The sequence below is a fragment of the Macaca mulatta genome, chromosome 18 (assembly GCF_049350105.2).
Source record: "Macaca mulatta isolate MMU2019108-1 chromosome 18, T2T-MMU8v2.0, whole genome shotgun sequence".
NCBI lineage: Eukaryota > Metazoa > Chordata > Mammalia > Primates > Cercopithecidae > Macaca > Macaca mulatta.
The window spans coordinates 24,080,622-24,095,539 of record NC_133423.1 but is presented as its reverse complement, the minus strand read 5'-3'; the positions used below and the strand labels follow the sequence as shown (position 1 = coordinate 24,095,539).

At 38.6% G+C, this 14,918-nt stretch overlaps 1 protein-coding gene across 2 annotated transcripts in view; it reads left to right on the top strand.

Moving 5' to 3' along the window:
• Positions 1-14,918, top strand: part of WDR7 (WD repeat domain 7) — a 388,194-nt gene that overhangs the window by 257,834 nt on the left and 115,442 nt on the right. The window lies entirely within an intron of this gene.

Sequence of the window (14,918 nt, the reverse complement as noted above, 5' to 3'; positions counted from 1 at the left end):
GGAGAGGAAGGGAGGTAAATCAGTCAGGAAACAGAAACCACATCAGTTACCTAGACAGGGAAAGTTTAATATAAAGAGCTTCTCACTAGTAGAAAATGATTAACTACTAAAAGAGGTAAAAAGAGACTCGGGGGTCCAGAGATACCACGTGCAAAATATCAGCTACTACCTCATCTAGGGTGAGGAAGAGTGGATAGTAAAGGGCCTCAGGACTCAGAGAGGCCCTCCTCCAAGGCTAAGATTAGACTTCTTTAAAGAGTCAGTGACTACTAGGGGAACACCGGGCTTGCAGATAATGAAATTGGCCAAAGTGGCCTACCGCTGCCTGTGAGTGGAGGCAACTTGGTGCTAACCTGGAAGTTTCTTTAGGGATGGGGGCTAGAGCTGATGGTCTGGTCCAAGCTGGTCTATAGACACAGCCTGCCATTTTCCAAGGGTTAGGCCATCCACAGCAGCTTGGGAAGGGAAGTGTTTTTCCCCTTGCAGGATCTCTCCATTGACCTCTATCGATGAAGTTTAACATTCTGCCAGCTGGCAAAGGACATGTTTCCAGAGTCCAGCTCCAGTATTGCAAAGCAGTAGGTAAACAATAGATTTAGAGCTGAGATACTACAAATTGCTAACTGTTCTAGAAGGAATAATTTACTGTTATAATTCTAATACAGTCTCATAAATCAAAACTTTCACATCACTAACATTTTATTATCCACTTGTTTCTTTATAATGCTAATCATAGGCTAGGCGTGATGGCTCATGCCTGTAATCCCAGCACTTTGGGAGGCTGAGGCTGAAGGATTGCTTGAGGCCCGGAGTTTGACACCAGTGTGGGCATAGCAAGACCATGTCTATGAAAATTTTTAAAAATAATAATGCAATTATGTTCTCTATAAATATTTTTGAATCAAGTTATTATAATGTAATTGTCTTAAGTTTTGAAAGGACGATCAAGAAATTGTTCTCCATTTTGTTGCTTTCTGGGAAGTACTCTTATCATAGCTGGTAGATCTCTAGGCAGTATAGTCATGGAGTAGGTTTGAAACAGAAAACCAGGCCATGCCTCATAAAATGAATTCTACCTATTTAGAGTAAGCACAACTAACTCCATTTTGCATTTACAGATAAATGATGGCTGGCAACTGTTGTCCCCAAATTTGCATTTCAATGGCCTAGTAATGTCCCATCGCTTACCTAGTACTTCACGGGGATGTTAGTGATAAGGAATAATTAATGATCTGTTAACAAGATCACATCTTTGATTATAATGTACAATAGATGTACAAATTCTATATTTAACTTTTATTTGCCTTTTAATTGCTATGGATTTCTGAGCCTGCTACTAGGTGCTTTATCAGACTGAAGAAATGGTTCCTGTAATCTCTTATCCTCAGTCCCAGTGGTCAATGTATTTTCTCCAAAATAGAAAAGGCAACATAGTTGCATTATATGTTGTAAAATGTTGGAGTGCCGTCCATTTTAGCTGAGGTTGTCAGTTCACTGGGACAGCATTCTGGGAGTAAAGAAAGAATAAAAATAGCAAGCAGAGGATTTACTAGTGTCTTTGTGTTCATGGTTTAAAGGGCGAATACTACTATTGGCAAGTGGAGAATTCTTCGGACTTTTAAGCGCTAGAGAAGAGTTTCAGGCTTGTTAAGCTCCAGCTCATTTAAAATTCCACTATCTGACTGACTGTCACATCACAAAGCAGTCTGCTCAGAATGTCACCAGTGTCAGTTCTGTGACCTCCCGAGCTGCATATAGTTGGCTTGAGTGGAACAGGCCACTCTGCTTCTGAGAAGATAAGAGTTCTGGGCAATAACACAAGTCTTAAAATATTGATGTGGCTACTTCTAAAGTATAGCAATATTACATAGTTATATGCAGTGTGTCATTCAAGCTGCTTTCATTGCCCAGAAATCATAGTGCTGAACCTATCATTTGTCAATCAAGTTAATTTTGGTAACAACAAAGTAGAGTTTGCCTTTGTGGACATTTATATAGGGACATGTATATATAATTATATAACATGCTTATTTAAAAGCTATAATATTTTTAAATGCTAGACAAAGATTGAAATGTTATTGTCTTTCTTATTTAGTATCTCCGTTAAATCATGTATCTACAGCGATCCAGGTAAACACAGATGGAAACCTTATGTGATTTTTCTCTCTGAATGCCTGTGTTGCAGGTGTAGTGGTATTAAGGACTATCGTATCAAATATTAACTTGTGTCATATGAAATTGCCATTTCTGAGGGTCAAAGATGGTAAATATTGGCTATTTCACATGGCTCATCCTAATAGTAAATTATCAACTATGCTAGGATTTGGAAGTGCCCCAGCTTATTAAAGCAAATTACATAAGCCAGAGCTTATGGACAAAAGACAGACAAATATGATGTTAAGGGAAGTAAAAGGTAATGAGTGACTTATGACTCAGTCTTTTACTGCAGCAGCATAAGTAAGGTGTGACTCTCATCACTGTATCAATAGAAAATATTTTGGTTAACAGATTTTTCAGTCTCTCTCAAAAATGCATTTTATGTCTAGGAATGTATAAATTTTTGCAGGTTCTTTCAAATTTGCTTACGTGGTTGCTGTCCTGACACACCACCTACTAGGTTCTTCTTTCAGAACCTTTCTGAAATAAATATTGGCCTGCCTAAATATCAAGGTGATTGCCTGTTGGCAGCATTGTGTATTAATGCCTTGGGTGGTAGTTACTTGCTTTTGTTTTATACTTAATAATAACCTTGCCTAAAAACATACTAGAGAGTACCTCATCAACCGTTGAGGTTTTGCATCTTTTATTGGCCTGTCTTTATTTTCTGATATTTTCTAAAGATGGTGTTTCACTGAGGTCTTTTAATTCCATGAATGAAGTTGTAATTAGTTCAGTATTATTTTTAATAATCTTCCTTCTGGTGGTAAAATTTACTTGTTCTTTTGAGAGTTGAGCTGTGGATAGTAAGTATCCATTAATAAAACAGTAGCCAATTGATATATTTGTTTTTCATTTTATTTTTATTATTTATTTATTTATTTACTTTGAGGAGTCTTGCCCTGTCGCCCAGTCTGGAGTGCAGTGCTGCGATCTCGGCTCACTGCAGCCTCTGCCACCTGGGTTCAAGCGATTCTCCTGCCTTAGCCTCCCGAGTAGCTGGGATTACAGGCCTGTGCCACCATGCCTGGCTAATTTTTATATTTTTAGTAGAGACAGGGTTTCCCCATGTTGGCCAGGCTGGTCTCAAACTCCCGACCTCAAGTGATCCGCATTCCTTAGCCTCCCAAAGTGCTGGGATTACAGGTGTGAGCCACCATACCCAGCTGATTTTCCATTTCAGTGGAAGTTGGATTTGGTGTTCTGTCAGATTCAAGAAAAGTACTATGGACTGCAAGTAGATTCCTCGCCATCTCACTGGCGATAAGCAATCATTTTGTTCTGTTATCCAGAAATGAAGTTATTTTAAAAATTTGGTTGTGACCTCGTTTAATTCCACCTTACTGTGGTTCAAAATCCAGCTAAATTACAATGTGCTATTCAGAGAACTTTTTATTTACTAACTCACAGCTTAACCTTTAAAATGCAGTTAATGCAATGTTTAGTTAATGCATTGTTTAGTTTAAAGTCTATGAATAAATTTGCAGAACTCTTTATCTTAAATGTAAGAATGCTCAAAATATTTTTTTTTTTTTTTTTTTTTTTTTGAGATGGAGTCTCGCTCTGTTGCCTAGGATGGAGTGCATTGGCGCGATCTCAGCTCACTGCAACCTCTGCCTCATGGGTCCAAGTGATTCTCCTGCCTCAACCTCCCGAGTAGCTGGGATTACAGGCACCTGCCACTGTGCCCAGCTAATTTTTGTATTTTTAATAGAGACGAGGTTTTACCACGTTAGCCAGACTGGTCTCTAACTCCTGACCTCAGGTGATCTGCCTGTCTCAGCCTCCCAAAGTGCTGGGATTACAGGTGTGAGCTACTGTGCCTGGCCTCGTAATGATTTTTAATGCAGTGTATTTTTCAAAACCTCAGCTATTAATATAGTTTTTAATTAGAAATGTTCTGCATTTAAACTTAATTACCTAACTTTGGGGTACCAAAAATAGCCTAACTTTTTGGGAAACAATATGTTTTTGTAACCTTTTGATTTCAAGATACTCATGATTTTTTTTATGTGACATTATTAGGTTTTTACAATTATTGCCCATGTGCAGAGTGGAGAGTGGCAGCCATTCCTGCTTTCCACATGTGCAAACCAAGATAAATAATGCACTTTCTTCCTGACAGAAAGAAAGAATCTGTGTGCAGAGTCTTTTGCTCTTATTTAGGATTATTAAGTGACTATGTGTAAGTTCATGTTTGAATACATTATCTTGCTTAGCAAACTCAACTTCAATTAACCTTTTTTTTAGCTTCTTCCCTCAAAATGCCAGAATCATTGTGGTGTGGTCGTCTCCAGATGAACTAGAGAACATTAACAATTTTTAATTGTTTTATAAAACAGTGAGAGAACCACAGAAGGAATGACGCAGCTACTTATTAGGGCAGATATTCTCCAGGCAAAAAATTGACCCGAAGCCATTACAAACATAGAAGAAAGTAGATAGATAGTCCCACAGATTGAAAGGTAAGTGTGGCTTAGAGAGTAGGAAACAGGCAGGACTTTGGTGAAGAAAATTAAACCTAACATTTTAAGGAGTATCTTACCTGAAACAATAAGGAACTTCTAGATTATATTATTTCCCTTTATGATTATAGACAATTTCTGTTTGTTTATTTTGTTTTATTCTGTTTTGAGACAGAGTCTTGCTCTGTTGTCCAGGTTAGAGTGCAGTGGCACCATCTTGGCTCACCTCAACCTCCACCTCCTGGGTTCAAGAGATTCTCGTGCCTCAGCCTCCCAAGTTGCTGGGACTACAGTCATGCACCACCACATCCAGCTAGTTTTTGTATTTTTAGTAGAGATGGGGTTTCTCCATGTTGGCTGGGCTGGTCTTGAGTTCCTGGCCTCAAGTGATCTGCCCACCTCAGCCTCCCAAAGTGCTGGGATTACAGGCATGAGCCGCTGTGCCTGGCGTGATTATAGACAGTTTTCAGAAGATGTTGATAAGGATTTCTGCTTAGCTTCTAACTACTTTTATTCTAGTGGATTTAGAGTTGCAAATGTACCCTGAGAACTTACAATTCAAGGAAAATCTTTTATATTTAGTAGTAATAACTACATGAAATTTTATTTATATTTATTTTGAAACTATATTTTATATATATATAAAAAAATGTGAAAACACCTCCACATACTGTGACTGAGAATCCAGGAACGATTTATCTATTTATATTTCTATCATATAAGCAAAATGAAAAGACAATGCTAACTATAGTGGATTGAAATAGGAACCTATCAAATTTACTTTGATTCATTCAAGAGTTCAAAGTGATACTGGGGGAAAAAAATCACATAAACCTCATTGTCATTTTTGAATGATGCTAGGGAATTAACTTATTTTGAAAATTAGTACATTTTATACACATGTACCTCAGCATAATCAAGTGGTTGATGAAAGGAAATTCTTCTTTATAACAATATTGTAGCCAATAAATGAAGGAATGATGGGATATAATCATTTGGCCACCCTAATATATTAATGGACCTGGGCAATCACTCCTAATATCACCGTAAGAGAGAACCAGGCATTGTACGCTTCTGAGATGGAAGTACATAGCAGATCTAATTCAAACTGAATCTGTTCAACCAGTTTATAGGAACTACAAAGGTTAGAAGAACACTTTAAATGTTGTCATAGGAATGTAATCAGCAGGATGCAGATTTGAGGAGACTCTGTGGGATAAAAGAACTGATTTCTTCAAGAAAGGGGGTGGGGCAAACTGTAGATGAAGCGATTTAGGAGACATGTTTGAATTATGATTGGAAGAGACAGATGTAAGTAAGTGAAGGAAAGAAAAAAGGCATGAAAGAGACAAGAGAAGGCGTTAAAGATGGGGAAGCAAATGGGAGTGTGGATGAAACAAGATTAGCCATGGGTTCAAAGTTGTTGAATCTGGATGATGTGTACAGCAAGGTTTATACGCTTCTTTTTTCTTTTACTTTCTTTCTTTCTTTCTTTCTTTTTTTTGAGAGATAGAATTTCACTCTTGTTGCCCAGGCTGGAATGCAATGGCACGATCTCGGCTCACTGCAACCTCCACCTCCCAGCTTCAAGTGATTCTCCTGCCTCAGCCTCCTGAGTAGCTGGGATTACAAACGCGCGCCACCACGCCCAGCTAATTTATATTTTTAGTAGAGACGGGGTTTCACCATATTGGCCAGGCTGGTCTCAAACTCCTCACCTCAGATGATCCACTCACCTTGGCCTCCCAAAGTGCTGGGATTACAGGCATGAGCATGCCCAGTCTACACTTCTTTCTTATCTTTGCATTTTACGTAATGAAAAAAGTCTAAGATTGGCACTGGCTGTCACACAGAATAGTGAACTTCACGCCACTGGATTGTGTTCTGCATCTCTAGGTCTGCAGTGGAGCTAAGAATTTGTGTTTTCATTAAGCTCATCAGGTGATTCTCAATACCAACCAGGGTTAGAAGCCTCTGGGCCAGATTATCTGTAAGATTCTTTTTCACACAGCTTTCCAAGTCTGTGTGTTTTTTAATGGTATAAAGATGTGCTACAGAGATTCAAGAACAAAATAGCTGGGGTGACCATCTGTTTCCTTTGTTTTGGTAAATAAAGTAAAACTGAACTGAGACCTTGAAAGATGCTTAAAATATGGACAGTGAAGTGTGAATCAAATTCTTTCCTTCCACAAATATTTTTGAGTGCTTCCTCAGTGCCAGAGAGTATGTTAAGCATTGGGGTATGCTTGTGATCAAAACGGTTAAAATGGTAACAGTTATAACGACAATAACTTTGAACCTCACTTCTTATGGACGCCTTCTCTTACCGTGGAGGGAATGCTGGTTTTTGAGACAGGAGCTTTGGATTCTGGACGTGCCGTGATGCTTGGCTCTTTAGTGTGGAGTAAATCACAATAACCTCTTTGAGGTTTAATTTTCTGATCTGCCTAATAAGGTTGTATCCTTCTAGCTCTTGACTTTTATAAAATAGGCATGAAAATATTTTGTCGTAATCTTTAGCTATTATCTTCGTCTACTTGGACTGCTATAACAAAATACCTTAGGCTCGGTAATTTATTACAAAACCGGAATGTATTGCTCAGCAGTTCTGAAGGCTAGAAAGTCCAAGGTGAAGGCTCTAGTGGATCCAGTATCTGGTGAGGGCCCGTTCCTCATCAATGGTGCCTTCTTCCTGAGAGTCCCCACATGGTGGAAAGGGTGAACAAGCTCCCTCAGGCTTCTTTTATAAAGGCCCTAATCTCATTAGTGCCCAGGACCGCCACTTCTTAATACCATCACCTTAGGGGTTACGTTTCAACATATCATTTTGGGAGGCTACAAACATGCAGAACATAGCAGCTCTGTAGGCGGATGTGGTAGGTGGGACTGAATGGCTTTTTGGCACTATCAATAGCCATAACATTTGTTTGTCAGTGCAGGCAGGAGTGTATTCTCTTTTCTTCTGCCTCTGTAATGTAGTTCTATAAACATGCATTTAAGCTCGTATAGTTAGATTCTCTCCATAAACTGAAACAGGTCTGATCTTAAGCTCATTTACTGTCTTAGAACAGAATTGATCTTGCTTTCACATTTGATTCACCTTCCACAGACTTCGAGAGGAAGAAAAATAGCATTGCTAGCTCTATTTAACTAGGCCAGAGTTAACAGGGCAAAGGTTGGGAAGCCAGTTTTTGGAATATTTGTTTGCCTTTCTCTGACTTATTTTTATGTGCTAATATATGTTGATCATTCAGATTAATTTCTGCCATCCTTGGGAAACTCTGCCAGTCAGGCTTTTCACTTTTCACACATGTTAAAATGATTCAGCACTTCTTTGATTACGAACCCAGTTTATATTGCTGGGATCATCTGGAGAAAACAGTATGGTGTATTTCCTTTGCAATATTAGACATAAAATTCCTTTCCAGAGAGCATCCTAAATGTGGAATATGACATAGACTATTACTTTTAAACAAGTATTGTATATAATATAATAATCAGAGGCTGTCAAGTCAGGTCAACCTTATTTTGGCAATTCAAACAGTATAATCTAGAATAAGTTATTGAAGGTTTTTGAGAAGTAATTTTTCTCATATTCAAAATTGAAACTAGTCTCATCTCCCTCACAAGTCTGTTTTCAGAAATGAATGAAATACTACACGTAAACACCCAGCACAGGACCTACTAAGTGGACTGCCACCTACCAGTCAGTCAGCAAATAAATTTTCCTTTCTTCTGTCTTTCCTTCCCATCATTTAATCGTTGCACTATTTTTTCTTAGTTTGATAACATGCTTTATAGTATTTTTAAAGGATTGGAGTCCAGTAAGTTTTCCTTTTTAAAAAATAGTCCATTTTCAAGTCTGATTTCCAGATAAATGTCTGTGATTGAAGAAAGTAACTAAGGAACCGTTTATCTGTACATATATACAGGAGTATGGAGGGAGAGGCATATGATATATCAAGAGGCTACCCTGTGTTATTTTTACTCCTGTCAGCTCAAGAATAGGTCTTACCTCTGTCTCATTTTATCTCATTGAATGAGGAAACTTATACCCAGTTTGTTACCCCAGATCAAGCAGTTACCAAATATTAAGCTTGGGATTAGAACCCAGGTCTTAATAGCTCTCTCCTACCATCCATAAATTTTTAGTCACTGGAGAGAGAAAGAAGGGTAGCATTTGGCTCCTATGTGGAAAGGGGCAGGGGCAAGATGTGGAGTGAGGGAATATATCTGGATCATCTGGAGGACTTTTAAAATTATACTCCCTCCAGTTTTGGAACATTTTGCCATTTTAAAACATGGTTTGGTAATGTCATATTCTTCAGGTATGTTGGAGTAAAGGAAAAGATATTGTTCTATGATATACTGCCTAGACATGAAATTACTATAGAAATAATTATAGCAAGTTAAACTCATACATAATTGTAAAGTCTGAAAAATATTTTGACGGCCTTATTTTTCTTTATTGCTCCTAGAGAATTCTGAAGTATTCGGACATTTTTATATATTTTTATATATAACATAAGAAGTGAATGCTGTATTATGTTATTTTAGGTTATGCTTAGCTGTCAATGACAATAGAATAACAGAAAAATATATTACTATTTCTTATTTTGGTTTACAGTATTCTCTCACCTTTTATTAAAAATGAAGATGGTGTTATAGTGCTTTTCAGTCTAAATTTGATTATATAGAACAATTAACTAATGAAAACTAAGCCATTTGCTGCTATTTTGCAAATTTAATAAAAGAGGAGCTATATTTGAGGGAAAATTTAGAAAATATTAAAACCATACACTAGCCAATAAGGTGTGAGGCAACTAATTGCTTCCTGTCCCTTTTGAAATTACTCAGCCTGAAAAAAGATAGCACATATTGATTTATTGTATAGTAAATGTCCCATTGTTTCTCCCCCTTTAACATCCAGACACACACACACACCCTACCATATGTATGTACATGGCAGTAGCGGCAACAGCTGCATATCTGACAATTTCTTTCTTCAAACATAAATAATAACAAATGTAGGATGGAATATTTTCTTCCTTTATAAAAGAAAATTGCATAAAAGTATTAAAATGTTCAAAAGTGAACAGGATTGTAGTGTTATAAATTCATGACATGTTTGTTTAAGCTCAAAAGATAAACAAGTTCCAAAGAAAAAATAAATATTTCTTGATAATGTAATCTCAGTCTATCATACATGTTAGTAGCTTCTATAGATATGAATATATGATAGTAGAAGCAATGTAAAAACTTAGCATGTATTTGATAATTTTGGGGGAAGTTGATATGAAGATTATGCAAACTCAAATGGTACTCTCCAATGTGGTCTTTCACTCTGTTTCAGAAATGGCCCGCTAATGTAGAGAATGGAAGTTTTAGTCATATGATATGGTATCTTTTAACTCCTATATAGATTTTTGTCTGGCTATTTGTGATTTTTCTCCAAGCATTTAATTTTTTTTCAACATAGACTCTGAAATGCTGGTTGTAATTGTCCTAAAAGCCAAAACAGTAAAATTAGTGAGACATTCCAAAAACACCCAGATTTCATAAAGCAAGCTGCTCTAAAGGGTAATCTCAATAAACATAGAAGTGCAGTATCATGTTATGCTTCTTTTTTGTCTTAAATGAATGTAAATTATCCAAGATTTTTAATTGTCTGTGATTTCAGTTTCTCTTCTATAGCTCAGATACTTGAGAATTCCTATTATAGTATCTTGTGCTTTATCTTGAAAGGATCAGCGCATCCTTATTTGTAGAAGGGAGAGTATTTTGTGATTGACGTGACTTTTCCTTTGTCATTTTCTGTTACTTAAAAATTACTGCGTATCCTTTTGTTAAAAAATATTTCTTTGGAAATATATTTGACTTCTGTCTTTGTTTGACATTGACACAGCTTCCAGAAAGAGCCCTGTTGCAGATTTTCATGGAGCTTTGTTGAGGGCTGTCTTGTAAACACACCAGCACCCCTTTCATCCCAGAATTCTGAGTGCAGGCTTGCTGCCTATAGTCAGGCTGCTGTTTACTGGCAAGTTCCCATTAACATAGCCACCACTCCTGGGTTAGATAATGGACTCAAAGGTTAAGAGCAGAGGATCTCAACAGCTCCAATCAGCAGGGCTTTTCCAGGGCTAATTACCTCTTTACTGCGCTGACTCTAATGTGACATGTTTATTGCCTTAACTAACAACTCATTAGCTTAGTTGATGTTTTTGTCAATATTAATTCGTTCATTTAAGCCAAGTCAAAGCTTAAACAAAGATGTCCAGACTGAGAAACGGGCAGCAGAGTGACTTTTGTTTGCTCATCTTTTTTCCCCCTTACTCAATTTCAATAAAATAAATGTGTGGAAAGGAAACATTTAAAGTGCTTGTATTGAGAATGTCAGTATTTGTCAATTTACCAACATGTAAAACAATTCTGAATTTATTTCTCCTACACTTACTCTAGTATCCATATCACAGTGTACTGAGTATTTAGTGTCCACCAAAGGCATACTTATCTGGGGCCTTTGAGTATGTATTCCTAAAGGGTTAACACTCAGCAATTCCTTGTTCCAGTTGAATCCTTTCTGTGGTTATTAGAAAAGAGGTCAAGTAATTTTTCATATGATTTTAATCTCCACTGGACTACCTATAAAATTACTTTGAGATTTATCTTGTAATGATAGCTTACTTAATTAGCTTATGTGACTTATTTAAAAGAAGAGACAATTATGAAGTTATAATGAAATACTTCTTTTCAGTTTCTTGCCATATTTTTGGTTGACATTAATGGCATTTCTTTGGAGAATGTCATTGTTTGGGTTTTATGTACTGTTTAATAATACTTTAATTCTTAACTCTCTACGTTAGTGCAAATGGATAAAAAACTGAGCATGAGCCTTTGACTGAGTGGTAAGTTAATTACTTTGGGGAGATACATCGACACCATCAGAACCCTGGAATCTATTTGGCAAGCCCCCCTTCACGGATGTTTAATGGTGTATGGGCGACCAGAAAGGGTGAAGATGCATTCCTGTAGAAATCAGAAGTGAGTGAGTGAAGCTGGAGTGTTAGGTGAGTTTTATCCCTGGGAAGGCCAGAGACTCACTCTGATTGGTTGATTCCTGGAGGCGATCAGGCCCAGAGGAGGCTGGTAGAAGCAATGGATAGAACATGGACTGCTACTTTATTTTTAGTGAGAAATCCGTGTCACATAAACCAGAGACACTCAGACCCATTTCATCTACCGTTCTCTTGCTATGGAAGGTTACATGAACACCAAGATTAACATCATTATTAATGAGCGATCTCTGAATTGAGCTCACTGGAGAGAGAGAGATATATATATGACACCAAATTGTCAGTAGCCATAAGAAATCATTGTCACAGGAGAGCTGTATAATTATGTACATCTCTGACTAAATTTACCTTGTCTGCTTTCTCAGCTACCATTCTTTCCTGAATTTGCTTCAACCAGGTTTTCCTGCCTTTCACTCCACTAAAATCTTTTCATGAGGTAACCAGTGGCTTCTAAATTGCCAAATCCAATAAGTGATTCTCAGCCCTTGTCTCAGGCTCTGGGTAGCATATGATAATTCCAGCTATGTTAAACCTTGACACTTTCTTCACTTGGTTTCAGTGACATCATCTCCTGCTTTTCAGCCACCTCATTGGCCACTTGTACTCAGTCTTGACATTGCTTTTCAACCTATAGAAGTTCTTCAGTATCTACATTAATTCTCTAGGTATCACATCCAGTTCCATGGCCTCTGAGTCATCTGTACATGTATTTTTTAATTTTAATTTTTTTTTTTTTTTTGAAACGGTCTCACTCTGTCACCCAGGCTGGAGTGCAGTGGTGCGATCATAGCTCACTGTAGCCTCTACCTCCTGGGCTCAAGGGATCCTCTTACCTCAGCCTCCCAGGTAGCTGGGACTGCAGGTATACACACCATGCCTAATTTTTTTAAAGAATTTTTTGTAGAGACAGGGTCTCACTTTGTTGCCCAGGCTGGTCTTGTTTGCCTGAGCTCAAACGATCCTCTCACCTCAGGATCTTGAAGTGCTGGTGTCATGCACGTCCGTCCGTGTGAAGGGACCACCAAACAGGCTTTGTGTGAGCAACATGGCTATTTATTTCACCTGGGTGCAGGTGGGCTGAGTCCGAAAAGAGTCAGCGAAGGGAGATAAGGGTGGGGCTGTTTTATAGGATTTGGGTAGGTAAAGGAAAATTACAGTCAAAGGGGGGTTGCTCTCTGGCGGGCAGGAGTGGGGGTCACAAGCTGCTCAGTGGGGGAGCTTTTTGAGCCAGGATGAGCCAGGAAAAGGAATTTCACAAGATAATGTCATCGCTTAAGGCAAGGACCGACCATTTTCACTTCTTTTGTGGAGAATGTCATCAGTTAAGGCGAGGCAGGGCATTTGTACTTCTTTTGTGATTCTTCAGTTACTTCAGGCCATCTGGGCGTATAGGTGCAAGTCACAGGGGATGCGATGGCTTGGCTTGGGCTCAGAGGCCTGACAGCTGGGATTACAAGCATGAGCCACTGTACCCAGCCTCATTTTAATTCTAGTGCTGGTTTCTATATTGGTCTCCAGATTTGTGTATCCAGTGACTTAGCGGACACCCACCCTTAAATGTTTGATGTGTATCTAAAGTTTGAAATGTCCCAAAACTAAACTTTGGATAACTGTCCCTTGCTTCAAAACAACAACAAAAAGAAACTCTTCTTCTCTCTTATTGTTTTACTAAATGTCACCACCATTCACCTAATTGTTTATGTTCAATTTTTTGGAATCATACTTCCTCTCTTTCTGTCGTGACTACATCTAATCCCTAAGTTAATCCTGTCCACTCTATCTTTTAAAAAAAAATGTTTTTAATCTAGAATTCAGACCAGAAACAGTGACTCATGACTGTAATCCGAGCACTTTGGGAGGCTTAGGGGGGAGGATCACTCAAGCCCAGGAGTTTGAGGCCAGCCTGGCAACAGAGTGAGACCCCATCTCTACAAAAAATAAACATTAGCCGGGTGTGGTGGTGTGCACCTTTAGTCCCAGGTACTCAGGAAGCTAAGGTGGGAAGATCATGTGAGTCCCGGGAGGTATAGGCTACAGTGAGCTGTGATCGCACCACTGCACTGCAGCCTGGGTGACAAAGTGAGACCCTGTCCCAAAACAATAAAATTAAAAATCCACAATTCGGACAGTTCTCACTACTCCATGACTACTGTTATAGTCCAGCCCAGCATTCTGTCTTGCCTGAGCCACTGGGAGCCTCTCAGTAGGCCTCCCTAATTTTACTCTTGCCCCACTACAGTCTATTCCGTACACAGGACCCAGCTGCTTTCAAGTTGAAAGCAGTCTGCATCGCTGCCCTCCACATAACCTTCCACAAGTTTCTCATGACACTTAGAATAAAACCCCACATTTACAAGACCCAGCATGATCCATCCCACAGCTACCTCTGTGACTTCATGTCCTACCAGTCTCTGCCTTGTTCACTGCTATCCGGCCACACTGGATGTTTTGCTGTCCCTCAGAGATCCCAGGCAGGCTCCTGCCTCAGGGCCCTTCGTGCTTCTCTCACAGATACTCACATGGTTCTCTTTCATCTCACTCAAGTCTTTGTTCAAATGTCACCTTCTGCAGAGTCCTTCCCTGTCTGTCACTTTCCAGGATCTTACTCTGCTTTATTTTCCTTCACAGTACTTAGTGCCACTTGATATATTTGTTTATTTGGTTTGTATGTCCCGACTAGAAAGTAAGCTTCAGAAGAGCATAGACTTTTGTAAATCTGCACTTAAAATAGGGCCTGGTACACAGCAGGCAGTCAGTAAATACTAAATGAATAATAGGATCATTCAGCTAATAGGTGCTCAAGCTAGAACTGAAACCCGGCTGTTCTCTTGTCTGTCTCCCTCCCTCCTTCCCTCCCTCCCTCCATTTCTTTCACTCATGCCATTCAATAGCCCTCCCTCTTTTGGGAAGGGAATATAGAAGTGTTCGGACTATTCAATTAAAGATTTAGTAGATTAATGGATTTTTTTAACACCCACCTCTTTGACCTCATAAACATCTGTTTCTGTTATTTACTTCTTTATTGCTGGTGCCCTGACCGTCAAACAATCAGCACGTTTTACCTTCCCTAGGTAGAAGGCTACATGCATTATGTAGCATCCTTTTGCTTATTTATAGGAAGCTAAGACAATCTCCTATTTTGGTCTGCCATCCAAAATACATTATACCGAAAGCAAAATGAGATTACATTTCCCTACATGACACAACTTAGTTAATTTGAAAT